Source organism: Elgaria multicarinata, chromosome 15 (genome assembly GCF_023053635.1).
Source record: "Elgaria multicarinata webbii isolate HBS135686 ecotype San Diego chromosome 15, rElgMul1.1.pri, whole genome shotgun sequence".
Classification (NCBI taxonomy): domain Eukaryota; kingdom Metazoa; phylum Chordata; class Lepidosauria; order Squamata; family Anguidae; genus Elgaria; species Elgaria multicarinata.
In genome coordinates, this window is record NC_086185.1 from 26,751,778 (window position 1) to 26,765,300 (window position 13,523).

At 50.3% G+C, this 13,523-nt stretch overlaps 1 protein-coding gene across 3 annotated transcripts in view; it reads right to left on the bottom strand.

Annotated features, from left to right (window-relative positions):
- MBNL3 (muscleblind like splicing regulator 3) overlaps positions 1-13,109 on the bottom strand; it is a 109,399-nt gene extending 96,290 nt beyond the window's left edge. The window contains exon 1 of one of the 3 annotated variants that reach the window (XM_063141592.1): positions 12,800-13,109. The gene's annotated coding sequence lies outside the window, so the exon portion shown is untranslated. The remainder of the gene's footprint in view (positions 1-12,799) is intronic. The other 2 variants (XM_063141590.1, XM_063141591.1) reach the window with 2 other exon arrangements.
- Positions 13,110-13,523: the final 414 nt, after the last annotated feature.

The window sequence follows — 13,523 nt, forward strand, 5'->3', positions numbered from 1 at the left end:
ACCCGAGGGTTGGGGACCCCTGCCTTAGAGCACCTTTTAACAAGGCAGCCCTACATACATTTATAGTCATTGCAGGTAAGGCTGCAACCTTGAACACACTTACTAGAGAGTAAGCTGCCTTAAACAGGGTGGGGCGTCAGAGTAAGCATGCATAGGATTGTGTGCACATGGGCAATGCCCCCAAGGGTGTTTTCTCCACACAAATGTTCCCTTTGGTCCCGCTTTTCCCTGCTGCAACGCATATGGTTTTTACCGAGTTAAAACATTACATGCAAATATATATTAGTCAATAAAAACTCATCATCCAGGACTTTTCTGCCAGGCCTCCGCCCAAATCCACGTGACACCATTAGGGCTTCTGAATACAAATTGTTCTACTTGCTGCTTAGCACAACCCCGCTGGCCGTCTATGAGAAAGGGCGTGTTAAAGAGAAGAGGGGGGGGGGGATATTGCTGTAAATAGAGAGGCCTTGCTTTTCCAAATGGAAGTCGGAGGCTATCTGGCAAAAAGCGTAAGGAACACGCTGTACCGAAGGGGTCAGATGAACGCGTCGGCTGAGCAGGGGAACATTCGCTGAATCGTTAAATGGAAAAACACAGCCACTTCTGCCCCAAACAGATTGTGAACAGGAAGTAAAACGAAATTAACCAGCCCTGGCCTTTTGTGTCAGGAACGAGAGCAGCGAAACCAGCATTTCCTGACATTGCTTGCCTTTGTTCTACCGCTCTATGTTTTGCACGTGTGTGTGTGTGTGTGTGTGTAGTATTTTTTTTTAACAAAAAAAGTATTACTTTTTAATAGTCCCCAATCTGCACCATGCAAATTCCGGAGGGGTTTGTCACCAGCTTTTCTCAGCCCTGGCAGACCGTGAACAAATACATTCAGAGAGGCAGGAGAAAGCGAATTTTTGTGTGTGGGGGGGGGAAGGTTAGAAAAAGACCGGGGGGGGGGGGCCTCGTGCAGAATTCCTGCCTCTGGTACCGTGCAACATTTTCCCCAGCCCAAAGCAAATGCTCGCACCTCTCTGCGACATTCCGCCCAAGGGCTCCAGGCCTCCCGTTACGCCCAGGAGGTGCGGACTCCATTCCGCATGCCTCACCGGTCAGGCACGCACCCCGTTTCGAGAAACTTCATGTCACAACTTCTTGCTTTGATTTTACAAAGTGGTGCTTGCCCAGGCAATTGGTTTGGAAGGTCTCTTTCTCTCTTGCGCGCGCATTTCAGACCAGCCTGCCACGGAGGTCAAGGAAATAAAAAGATGTCCGTGCTCCTACCTCACCCTTCTAAACTCTGCCACCTTCTCAGGGCGTAAAAAGAGCTGTTGTTCAGAGGCCTGCATCTCCTTGCGAGAAGCTCTCTTTTGCCCTCATGGCACCGGGCCCTGACCAAATGTTTTGACGGTCTCCAAATACCCCCGGAGTTTGGGGCAGTGAGCTGTGGGGGTTGGATTTTGTTTCTTTTGGCCACGCCAAGAACAGAACAACAAGCGGCAGTCGGCAAAAGGCAGACAAATCTGTCAGGAGTGCAGCCAAAACTCCCAACTCTTTCTCCTTTAAAAAAAAAAAAATAAGGAGACAGAAACCGGCCCTTGATCATGAGGCTGCTTTCAGAGCTGAACAGAGATCTTATTGACACAGCTTACGGCCTTCTCCAAGGCATTGGACAACAGATCGGATTACACACACACACACACACACACACTCATTCGCCCTCATTTTAGGCCCCAAAGAGCCTCTGGGCACGAACCAGGAAGCCCCCTCCAAGTGACTCACATCAAGCAGCTGAGGATCTCCAACGCAAACCAAAAGGGCACTGCTGCGGAACGAGGAAGGAGTCAAGGTGAGTAACAGAGACCTCAACTGCGGAGTTCAAACCGGCCACCGGACCAAAGCCATCACCGGCCGACCCTCCTTTGGCTGGCAGCTGGGAATAAGATGCTTATTTGTTTACTTTATTTATTCGTTAGATTGCTACATACTGCCCAATAGCCCACGCTCTCTGAGCAGTTCACAATCGAAACCGTAAACTACAACACGACAGGATGCAGTGTAAAACATTAAGAGGAGCATGTAGAACCAAAGGAAAACCCAGCAGCAGTTACAGCCCAGGGAAAGCTGGTGGGAAAAGGTGTGTTTTCAGGAGGTGTTTCAATGCACGTGGGAGGGTTTTCCAGCGGGCGGGTGCCACTACAGAAAAGGCCCTGCCGTCGAAGTTCTTCACGGCAGCATTCCGTTTGTTTCGGAAGATCTTAAATGTCACCTGGATATATATACATGGGAAGGCAGTCTGGTCCCAAGTCGTTTAGAATCATAGAATAGCAGAGTTGGAAGGGGCCTACAAGGCCATCTAGTCCAACCCCCTGCTCAATGCAGGAATCCACCCTAAAGCAGCCCTGACAGATGGCTGTCCAGCTGCCTCTTGAATGCCTCTAGTGTGGGAGAGCCCACAACCTCCCTAGGTAACTGATTCCACCGTCGCACTGCTCTGACAGTCAGGAAGTTTTTCCTGATGTCCAGCCGGAATCTGGCTTCCTTTAACTTGAGCCCGTTATTCCGTGTCCTGCACTCTGGGAGGATCGAGAAGAGATCCTGGCCCTCCTCTGTGTGACTTATATCCTGCCTTTTTCCCTGCGAGGAACCCAAGGCGGCGTACATAATCCTCCTCCTCTCCATTTTATCCTCACGACAACCCTGTTGGGCTGAGAGTCTATGATTGGCCCAAAGTCACCCAGTGAGCCTCCATGGCTGAGTGGGAACTCGAACTCAGATCTCCTGCTCTAACCACTACACCACACTGGTATAAGGCTTTATATAATAATGAATAACCTTGTACATGGCCTGGTAGCTAATAGTGAGCCAGGGCAGTTCTTTTAGCACAGATGTTATGTGAGCACAGCTGGGTGTCCCAGTGATGTTGCAGAACAGTCTTCCCCATCCTGCTGTCCCCCTCGCCCACCGATCTTGTGAACTCCAACTCCCATCAGCCCCAGCCAATGCTCAGAACTGCTGGGAGTCAAAGTCCAAAACATCTGGAGAGCACCAGGCTGGGAAAGGCAGTTACAAAATAACAAAACACCAACATCTACGCTGGCGATCAACACAATGATTGTTTCAAGGCAAGGAGCAACACGTTTGGCGCATCAGGGATAACGCAAGAGCCAGACGATCAGAGCAAATTTGCACATTTTTGCTATAATTTTCATATATGTGGGCGGAATCCATTCACCAACCACTTTCACAGCGCCAAATGAATTTGTGAAGAGGCAGCCAAGGTGGGCTCTGGGAGAAATATAGCCTTTATTCTCCAGTTTTCCCATTCTGAAATTGTTACCCTTGACTATATATATATATATATTTTTTAGCCCTTCTAAACATCTGGAGCAATCGATTTAGATGCCGCGGACCAAAACGACACAAACTGTGGAATTCAAGGTTGCAAGAAGGACACACAAGAAAACACACTTGACAATAAAAGAAACGTTAATTACCAAAATGTAAAACTTTCATTGCTCCACAGAATTCCAAAGGTGTGTGGGCTTGTGCGGGAGTGGGCTTTTGCAGCAGCTGCCAACCTGCACCCTTATTTATTTAACCTATGAATACATCACATTGTGCACGCCATCTTTCTGCTCAGGGAAGCGCGTTGCGCGGGTTGTTCCATTTTCCCTGCAAGGTAGGCGAGGCTGAGACCATGCACTTGCCCATGTTGAGCCCCAAAACCTAAATAGAACCTCCCTGTCCAAAAGCAGTGTACCTCTAAATCAGGGATGCTGCCAGGACAGGATTTGGGGGCACAGGTCTAGGGCCCCACTCAGCAGAATGAACGGGAGGGTTGTCTCTCACTCACCCAGCAAAGCTTGCTCACCACATTTTTATAGAATCATAGAATAGCAGTTGGAAGGGGCGTATAAGGCCATCAAGTCCTTTTACAACTTCATTGGCTGCCAGTCCAGGTCCGGGCCCAATTCAAAGTGCTGGTATTGACATTTAAAGCCCTAAACGGTTTGGGGCCAGGTTATTTGAAGGAACGCCTCCTCCCATATGTACCTGCCTGGACCTTAAGATCATCCACAGGGGCCCTTCTCCGTGAGCCCCTGCCAAAGGAAGTGAGGCAGGGGGCTACTAGGAGGAGGGCTTTCTCCGCTGTGGCACCCCGGCTGTGGAATGAGCTCCCCCTGGCGCCTACACTGTACTCCCTTTGTCGCCAGCTGAAGACCTTTTTATTCACTCAGTATTTTAACATTTAATTTTAACTTAAATTTAAATTATCCTGTTTTAACTCTGTATTTTAACCTTATATCAATTTTGCTGCGTGGTTTTATCCTGGTTGTGCTTTTTATACTGTATTTTGTATTTGTGTTTTTAACCTATTGGTTGTTTTATGATGGTTTTAATTTTTGTGAATCGCCCAGAGAGCTTCGGCTATTGGGCGGTATAAAAATGTAATAAATAAATAAATAAAATCGAGTCCAACCCCCTGCTCAATGCAGGAATCCACCCTAAAGCAGCCCTGACAGATGGTTGTCCAGCTGCCTCTTGAATGACTCTAGTGTGGGAGAGCCCACAACCTCCGTAGGTAACTGATTCCATTGTCGTACTGCTCTAACAGTCAGGAAGTTTTTCCTGATGTCCAGCTTTTGAGTTAAGTTAAGTAATACACACTGTCAATTTGAGGCTGTAAAGCACTGGGCTACGTTGAAGGAATAGTAATAACAATACTAAGAATCTAGGGCTGCCATGTTTAAAGCCAGCCTTTTACTGCCTGGTGCATTCCAAAGATGTTGGAATACAACTCCCATTCTCCCCAACCAGCATGGCCAACAGCACTGGAGAGCACCAGGTTGAAGAATGCTGGTAGAACAGAGACCAAGCAACTAAAAAGGTGGCCCTGATTAATCAGGCAGCATCTATTTAAATATGTATTTTAATACAAGTATTTATAAAAACCACAGATGGCAAATGCCACCTTAAATGAGGCATTTCTCTCCTTTTTTTATTCGGCTGCAGCACTGAAAATATGCTTTTGGATACAACCCAATTAAAGCCAGGAATTCACTATTTATTCTCTTGCTCATTTTATGCAGATCCAAGAGGGGGGGGGGGGAAATCCCGTTACGATTTCGCTCTCGGCGTTTGGATAAAGCACCTCAAGATACGGGGCTAAAATGTTTAATGTGTAATTTCACCGACGTGGTGGCACTGTTTCCCGAAGCGTCCAAGGAACTGTGCTTGTACATCTTGACATATTCTGTTATTGACCAAACTGGATTGATCAGCATGGGTAGCCATTAACATTGGTACTGATGTTTAATTTACAGTATTTTAATTCTGCTTTCAATCATGACCACTTTTAGGAATTTAAGAATGTAAGAAGAGCCATGCTCAATCAGCTCAAAGGCTATCTAGTTCACACTGGCCAACCAAATGCCTATGGGAAAACCCACAAGCAGGATGCGACATGGGTGGGAGAGTGCAACAGCACCCTCCCACCCATGTTCCCCAGTATACAGAGACACTAGGTAATACGTAGACATTCAGGACTAGTAGCCCCTGATAGCCTTCTCTTCCATGAAGCTGTATAATCCCCCCCCTTTAAAGTCATCCAAACTGGTGGCCATCACCACATAATAATAATATTAACATCTTGGGGAAGCAAATCCCATAGTTTAACTCTGTGTGAAGAAGTCCTGCCTTTCATCTGTCCTGAATCTCCCACCAATCAGCTTCACGAGATGATCCCATTAGGCTCTAGTATTATGGAAGATAAATTTTTGCCCTACCATGCATCATTTTGTACACCTCTCAATGTAAATTATGTTGCTACACACACACATACACACGGAACACGTGGCTTGAGAGGCTGCCAAGGCCTTTCGGCTAGATGTAATTGCGCCATGTCCTGTTCCAGCTTTTTCCTCACGTAGGTGAGAGTGCTTCTTCTAAAGCCAAACGCCCGTGCCTATGAGCTAAAATGAAGGAAAGTAGGGCTCCCTGCTTCAGAAATATTGCTTGCACCCATTTTACGAATTCAATGAATTGATAAGATTTTCTTAAAAACAGGCTGCAGCCCTATAATAACCTGCTCTTCGTGGTAGGCGCAAACTTTGCCGTTTATCAGATAACCTTTTTCTGCACATATATGGGGAAATACAGCCTCTCGGACCTCTCCTGAACCCATCAGTCCTTCTTTAGGCCAGAAGGACTGAAGTGCCCTGGCACCTGATGGTCCGCCCAGTTTTGACTCCACGCGGCTGCCGTCGGCTGGGATGTAAGGCAGCCGTGGTCGTCTGCTCGTCCTGCTGGCAAGCTGAAACCGCAGAGCAATGACAACTCAAGGAGAGGGAGAGTGGAGTTTTGTCTGCCTCAGCCCTCATCAGCAGCATCGTCGTCAGGTGAGCTCTGCCCTCGGGAAGCTGCGTCGCTGGCCCGCCGCGGCGCTACAGTCAGGAGAAAATAAAACCGGTGCAATCTCGAGATCTGCGATTCCAAGGGCCGTATCGATCTGAACGGGAGAGCACTGTGACTTCCACGTAGCGCACGGGCAGGAGGTTCATGTGAGGGACGTCCAACTTCTGCTTTATTGTCAAACCACCCCCTGCAAATGCCTCGCAGTCAGTAGGATCCGGCCTGTGTGACAACACCACAAAGCCAAGTCAGAGTAAGGGCAATACCTCCTGCCCTCGCTCTGTGGGGCAAACTTTATTGCCTTGTTTCACAGCACCTAAGCTCCAAAATGGCCAAACACCGGGAAGGTTTGCATGCATTGCAGAGGATGCCAAAGGTATTTGCAAACCCACCCACCCCAATATAAACTCACCCTAAACTCCAAGGAAGTACTGCCTATCTCTTTACAATGCTGCCGGTGCAGGAGAAAAGCCTGCCTTTCCATCCTCTGCCTTCTACCCTTTGGAGAAGAAAGCAGTGGCCAGTACCTTCTAGTTTGTTGACTGCAATGAACCTGTGCGTACGGGAAGGCAAACCACTCTCCCTAACTGTTTCTGTTCAGGGTGACAACGCGAGCCACAGGTACAGTCTCATCTCCAGTGCTTCTCCTAGAATTTATCAAGGGTACTGATATGAATCCACCCAATGTTGATCCAAACCACTGGTCCATCTAGCCTCTGGCTGCCAGCTGCTCTCCAAGGTCCCTGGCGTAGAGACGCCTTTCTGGGCTCCGCTCTCACCCATCCCTTAATTGCAAGATGTTAGGGCTTGGACTCGGGAGCTACCCGTGAAGCCGATTGGTGGGAGATCCAGGACAAATAAAAGGAAGGACTTCTTCACACAGCGCGTAGCTAAATTATGGAACTCACCAGCACAAGATGTAGTGATGGCCACCAATTTGGATGGCTTTAAAAGGGGGTTGGATAAATTCCTGGAGGCAAAGGCTCTCCATGGCTACTAGCCCTGATGGTTGTATGCTATCTCCAGTATTCGAGGCAGTAAGCCTGTGTGCATCAGTTGCTGGGGGACATGGGTGGGGTGTGTGTGCTGTTGCACCATGTCCTACTTGTTCATCCCTGGCTTATGGCTGGTTGGCCACTGTGTGAACGAAGTGCTGGACTAGATGGACCCTTGGTCTGATCCAGCATGGCACTTCTGATGTTCTTACCCCCATCCCCAGTCTCCTGTCCCATTGCTGCTGCATCATGCGGTGGTCATTTAACACCCAACCTCCCCCGGACAAGTTAGCCCCACGTGCAGGGTAGAACTCACAACAAACTCAACCGATGATGCTCACGAGCGACACACCTGCTTGCCCACAGTCTTGACTGTGTGGGCAGGAGGACAATTATATGGTCGAGGAGCAGCCAGTCTGCATTTAACGGGTTTCGGAAGCCCTGAAAAGCTGCACCCACCCACCCACCCAGGTGTTAGGAACACAGGCAGCTGCTGCCTTATGCCAAATCAGACAACTGGTCCAGCTGGTTCAGTATTGTCTTCACCAGTCTTTGCCAACCTGGTGCCCTCCAGATATGTTGGACTGCCTGATGGTAGAGCCGGCCCTGGATACTTTCCTAACCCTAAGCAAAGCTGGCTGAGGAACGGAAAATAATACAAAGTGCTAGCCTTGTCCCTTTAAAGCCGAACGATGGAATCCTATCTGTGTTTTAGACAGTCCTACAACTGCTAGCGTGACCTTGCCAGCTATGCCAGCTGAGGAATGCTGCAAGTTACTGGACTTTCCCCCCTAGCTAAACATGGATAGGGTTGTGCCTTAAATGGTCTATGCTGGGGCGGTCAGACGGTAAACCGGGAGCTAATCGTAGACTTCAGGATCATTTTCAGCTGAACAGCAAGGATTTGACTCCCAACCGCTTATTTTTGATCTCCATTCATATACTGACACTGGTTTTAAAAAAGCCATCAAGGCGGGGTACAGCAATTTAAAACAATAACTCAACAAAACCATTAAACATTGTACTGTTAAACTTATCATTGGAAACATGAAAACAACGACATAATTTAAAAGGCGCAATTCAAAGGATGCGCCTTCACACCCTTTCTAAAAGCCAAAAGAATGAGGGCCAACCGTAGTTCTTGAAGGAGCACATTCCAGGGTTTGGGAGCAACACAGAAGAAAGCCCCCCCCCCCCCAAAAAAAAGAGATGTGCAAACACAAGGCTTTATCCCACGGACCTGCTTCCCTCGGATTATCCCCGTAGCGCTAAGCGTTTGCGGTTGTTGTTTTCGCTACTGGGCGACAGCGATCCTTTGCATACCAGGAAGAAAGTTAAAGGGGGGAAATGTAAAAAAATCATTAAAAGTCAATGGATTACCCAATTCAATTCAAATTTGGTATGCTTAAAGCTCTCCCTAATATCTATTACTGTGCCAATTTTGGTGTTTTTATCTTTAAAGCTTACACAGATGTAAGCATTTCTTTAAAATACTGCTCCTGCACCCCAGCGGTGGCTCGGAAGATACGCTCAAGAAATAGGGGCTAAATACGGCGAATCTTTTTGCTTTATTGCACAATTAACGCAGGATGCATGGGAGTCCTTCACAATCAAAGTAGATTATAAAGTGGAAAACTTCGGAGTCCTCTGCATGCAATTCGCAGTGATTGCACAGTATAACGCTGGTGTGATATCACACACACAGGTCAGTCCAGTATAGGACTCATTTCGTGCAGCTGGTAAATGACTCATCACCTCATTCAGTCACCATGTTGCACTCAGTCTTGTTTGCTGGATCTAAAGGTTCAAATAAAGGAACGAAGTTCCTACAGGCCTGATGCCTGCCGACATCGGTCCAGGCCTTGGGGTACCCTTCCACACGAGCGTTCATCCCCTTACTTCCCTGGGCCTTGAGGTCCATCAGGGAGGCTCTTTTGCAGGTTCTCCCAGCTGGTATTTGGTGGGTGGGCACCAGGGCCATCTTCTCTTGTAGCTCCTTCCCTATCATCATCATCGTTATTATTAGTTATACTCTACCTTTTTCCCTCTTGCAAGGAACCCAAGGCAGATTACATGGTCCTCCTCTCCATTTTATCCTCACAACAACCCTGTGAGGTAGGTTAGGCTGGGAGTCATTGATTGGCCCAAAGTCACCCAGTGGGCTCCATGGCTCAATAGGGACTAGAACCCGGATCTCCAGAGTCCCAGTCCAATATTACACCACACTGGCTCTTTAAGTCTCATTCTGGCTAGCCTGTGCAAGCTTTTAGAGCAAGAGCCAAGACTCATTTTTGACAGGCTTTCCACGGTCTAATCCTGATGCTTCTTCGGAGCTGGCCCGAGCCCTCTTTGCCTAGCCACCATGGTAGTTTTGTTTCCAGTGGACACTGCTGTATTGGCCTTATGCTGAAGCGGGTGTGGGAGAGACTGTAAAGTTTTGCAAAGTGCCTTGCAAACCAAATCAGTCTGAAAAGCAGGCCTAGAAAATGTAAGGAAGTGAGGAGGTAAGAAAGGGTGGATATAGGAGTTCAGAAACTGGAGGGGGGTAGGGGGCTGCTACATCCCACAAGGGAGTGAGTGAAATGGGGGGGGGGAATGTCTCCCCGTCCAAAAACACACCCATTCTGTCTATTTCAATGTATTTCATCATTTTACAACAACAATAAACCCCAAACCAGGCTGTGTGTCAGGCATCCCAACTAAACTAAAGATGGCCACACTTTCTACTAGGTTAAATTCATACTAAAATCTTGGGACAAAAAACACCACAACATTCCTTTAGCTAATTCAACTCCAGCTCGGCGACTGGTGGTCAAGAGCAGGTCACCTTGATTGCATCTCTTTGGGAATATTTGAGGCTGGGCCTAGCAATGCAGACCACTTACTACATCTCACAGTCCTTTGCCACACACATGCCTGCCAGCTTAGGACACCACAGGGACCCAGTTGGCTGTAGCCCAATGAAAATCTGAATTTAATAATGCCACCGAGGAAATACGACCCGTGACAGGGTGGAGTAGACGTGTACCCAAATCTTAGGTTTTCAATTTCAGGGCATAACTCTCCAAAGTAAGGCATCTCAGACTAAGCAAAAGGGCTTCTGAACAGGTGCAGAGTTCACTCCCTCCCACCCAGGGGGGTCAACCACCAGATTGACCAGAGAGGAAGGAATTCGTTTCCAGCCAGACTTGCTTCTCCAAACCCTGCTTAGTCACTGCTCCATCACACAGGGAGTTAACACAATCGCTCCCTGCCTTTGCTTCTCCGCCGGTGTTTTCCTTCCTCAACTTACTTCCTCTTTTCAGGAAGAGGAAGTGCACAAGAAGCAGGAGGCCCACTGAGTCCGCTGTTCTAATGGCGCTGCTTCTCCTGCACACAGCAGGAGAGAGCAGCTATTCCGTGTTTAAAAATACATCGGACTTAATGAGAGTTTTTGTGTGTGTGGGGAAGAAGGCCAGGAGAAGCGGAAGGCGTGGGGGAGGCAGACGACGTCATGTGAGGGACCTAAGTAAACTCCGTGAGTGCCCAGTAACGAGCGCGCAATAAAACGCTTGTGGGATGGAGCTTTTTGGCTACACCGCGGAAATACGGCTAGGCGGGGAGGGGGAGCAAAAACGGAGTCATAGGTGTGCGTGGTGGGGGATCCCAACCCCTTACCAAAGCAAGCTCAGTCTTAAAAGGCCCGGAGGGTTTTCTGCCTGCTTGCTCCCCGCTCCAGAGCTTTACGCCAATGGCCCACTTCTCCCCTTCCTCCTCCTCCCGCCCTGCAATGATTCAGCAGCCGTGCCCAGGCGGGCAGCAGGCACAGGCGGCCTGGCGAGAGCTGTCATCGCGGGCGGGCGGGCGAGCCGGCAGGGCCCCCCTCCAAGGACTCCGGCGCCCGCCCTCTCCAAGGCGCGCCTGGCACTGCGCGCCGCCGCCGGCCGAAGCACCCGGGGGAGGGGGAGGCGGCGGCCTGGCCGCCACGGCCCGCCTGCCCGCTCCCGCGAACTCCGGCGCACGTGGAGACGGGGAGGGAGGCGGGCGTGGGTGTGCGAAGGAGCCACGCCGCCAACTTCGGCGCGCTCCAGTCCCTTTGTTTCCAGGCAGACTACAGTGCGGTGGCAGGAGCGGGCAAATGCGCATGTGTTTGGGACTGTGGTTGGTGGGGGCTTGCCTTTCCTCTTCTTCTTTTTTTAAAAAAAGCTTTGCAAAAGATCCTTTCCAAAAAAGAAAAAGAAGGAAAAAAACCACAGACCTTCCCCCCCGCCACGACTCTCCTCTCTCGCTGCGTCGCTTTTGCAACATCAGCGGCGCCGGGGAAGCGACACCTTGGCGAGGAGACGCCAAAAACCCACCCACCGAGCGCTCCGGAGACCCCGAAAGGATCCATTCCTCGGCCTCCGTCAGATCTTTCTGCCTGGCTTGTTTGTTTGTTCGCCTGGAGACTCTCCGGGCGATCAAAGCAAATATCTAGATCTTTCTCGGCACCCTCCCTCCGCCAAACATGGAAAGTTTATTGCATTTTCTTCCATCTGTCCGTTTAAAAAGCGGAGCGTAAGGCAGGAACGAAGGCTTGAGAAGCTAACTTTAAGGCAAAAAGGACCTACGCAGGAGTTTTTTGGGGCTGGCTGGCAATGACTTTGGGGGAAGGCGGGGAGGAGGAAGAGGAGGAGGAGGAAGGAAGCTGAACTAAAAAGTGGGGGAAATCATGATCAGCCGTCATTATTACACGTTCCCCATAAAGAACGTTGCCAATTGTTTTCAAGACTGCAGTTACCCACCACGGGCAGAGTTCACTAACGTCAAACCAACCCGATTGCTTTTGCTTGTTTTAAAGGAGAGGTTCCAACTGCCTTTCCTAACCTACCAGTTTCATAGCGGGAAGCGAGGCACTGTAAACATTCCGAGCAGAAGGGAAAAATAAAAGAGGTTAGTCATGAGACCTCGTGAAACCGACAAGAAACAAAACCGAAAGATTCGTTATGAAGCCTCTTCTCCCCCCCCCCCACGCCCTCATTTTGCAAACCTCAAAAATATTTAGGTCTGAAATAGATGATTATTTTTTTAAAATGGTTCGTATTTCAAAGCCACGCGCATTTACGCACCCTGGCCCCCGTCTGTCTCCTCTGCAGCTATCTGACTAAATAAACAAAACCGACCAGCAACCTGCCAAGATTTGGAAACGAATGATAATGGAGGTCAAATGTGGACCGGGGGGGGGGGGGGATGTAAGATCCCTCGGAACGAGATGTGGTTTTGGAGAGAGCCGCGTCTGGCCCCTTCGCGAACGCGGCGTACATTTTGCGAACAGCAGCCCAGATATCAAGCCGATTATTCCTCCCAGCAGCAGATTCCAGGGAGGAGCGAGGCGGGGGGGGGGGCGGAAGAGAGAGAGAGAGAGAGACAGCGCCGCTTACCTTATGCTTCCCCGCTGCTGCTAGCAGAAACCCGCCGCTAGGACGAGGGCCAGCAATCCGCGGCAGCGGCCCATCGAGGCGTCGTCGGCGTGGAGAAGCGCAAAAGCCGCGGCGCGCAGCAGCTGCGGCGCCGGCGACGGGGGGGAGGTTTGGGGTGGCTGCCTTGGCTGTGGGCTCTTTCCTAGCATGGGTGTCTCATGCATACCGCCATTTTAAAAAGGGGGAGGGAAAACGGGGGAAGGAAAGGGAGGCAGGCAGGCAGGCAGGCAGGCGAGAGCGGGGAAAGAGCGCCAGGCGTCTGGAAATATCATGAGATCTAGCAGCAAATCAAATCACGCCCCATGGACGGGAGGGGAACTTCCTGGCCGGGAGGAGCCGCAGCAGCACGGGGAGGGGGGGAGAATATGTCAAGCAGAGGCGAGGCCAGCAGCCGCGCTGCCCCAAAGAAAAAGGCCCGGAGGGGGGAGCCTACGTCTGGCTGCTCTGCCCCAGGCCCGGTGCCAAAAGCGCGGCTCGCCGTGCCAAAGCGCACCAGCCCCAAGCGCAAAAGCGGCAGCGGCGGTGGCGGCTCTCCGGCCGGGCTGCCTCCCTCGCTCCCTCCCTCGGCCTGGCTGGAGATGGTACGATCCGCGCCGAGAGCGCCTCCTCGCCTGTTGGAGCTGGGCTGGCTGCCTGCGAGGCGGGCGGGGAGGCAGCGGCTCGCTGCCATAGCAACTCGGCTCCA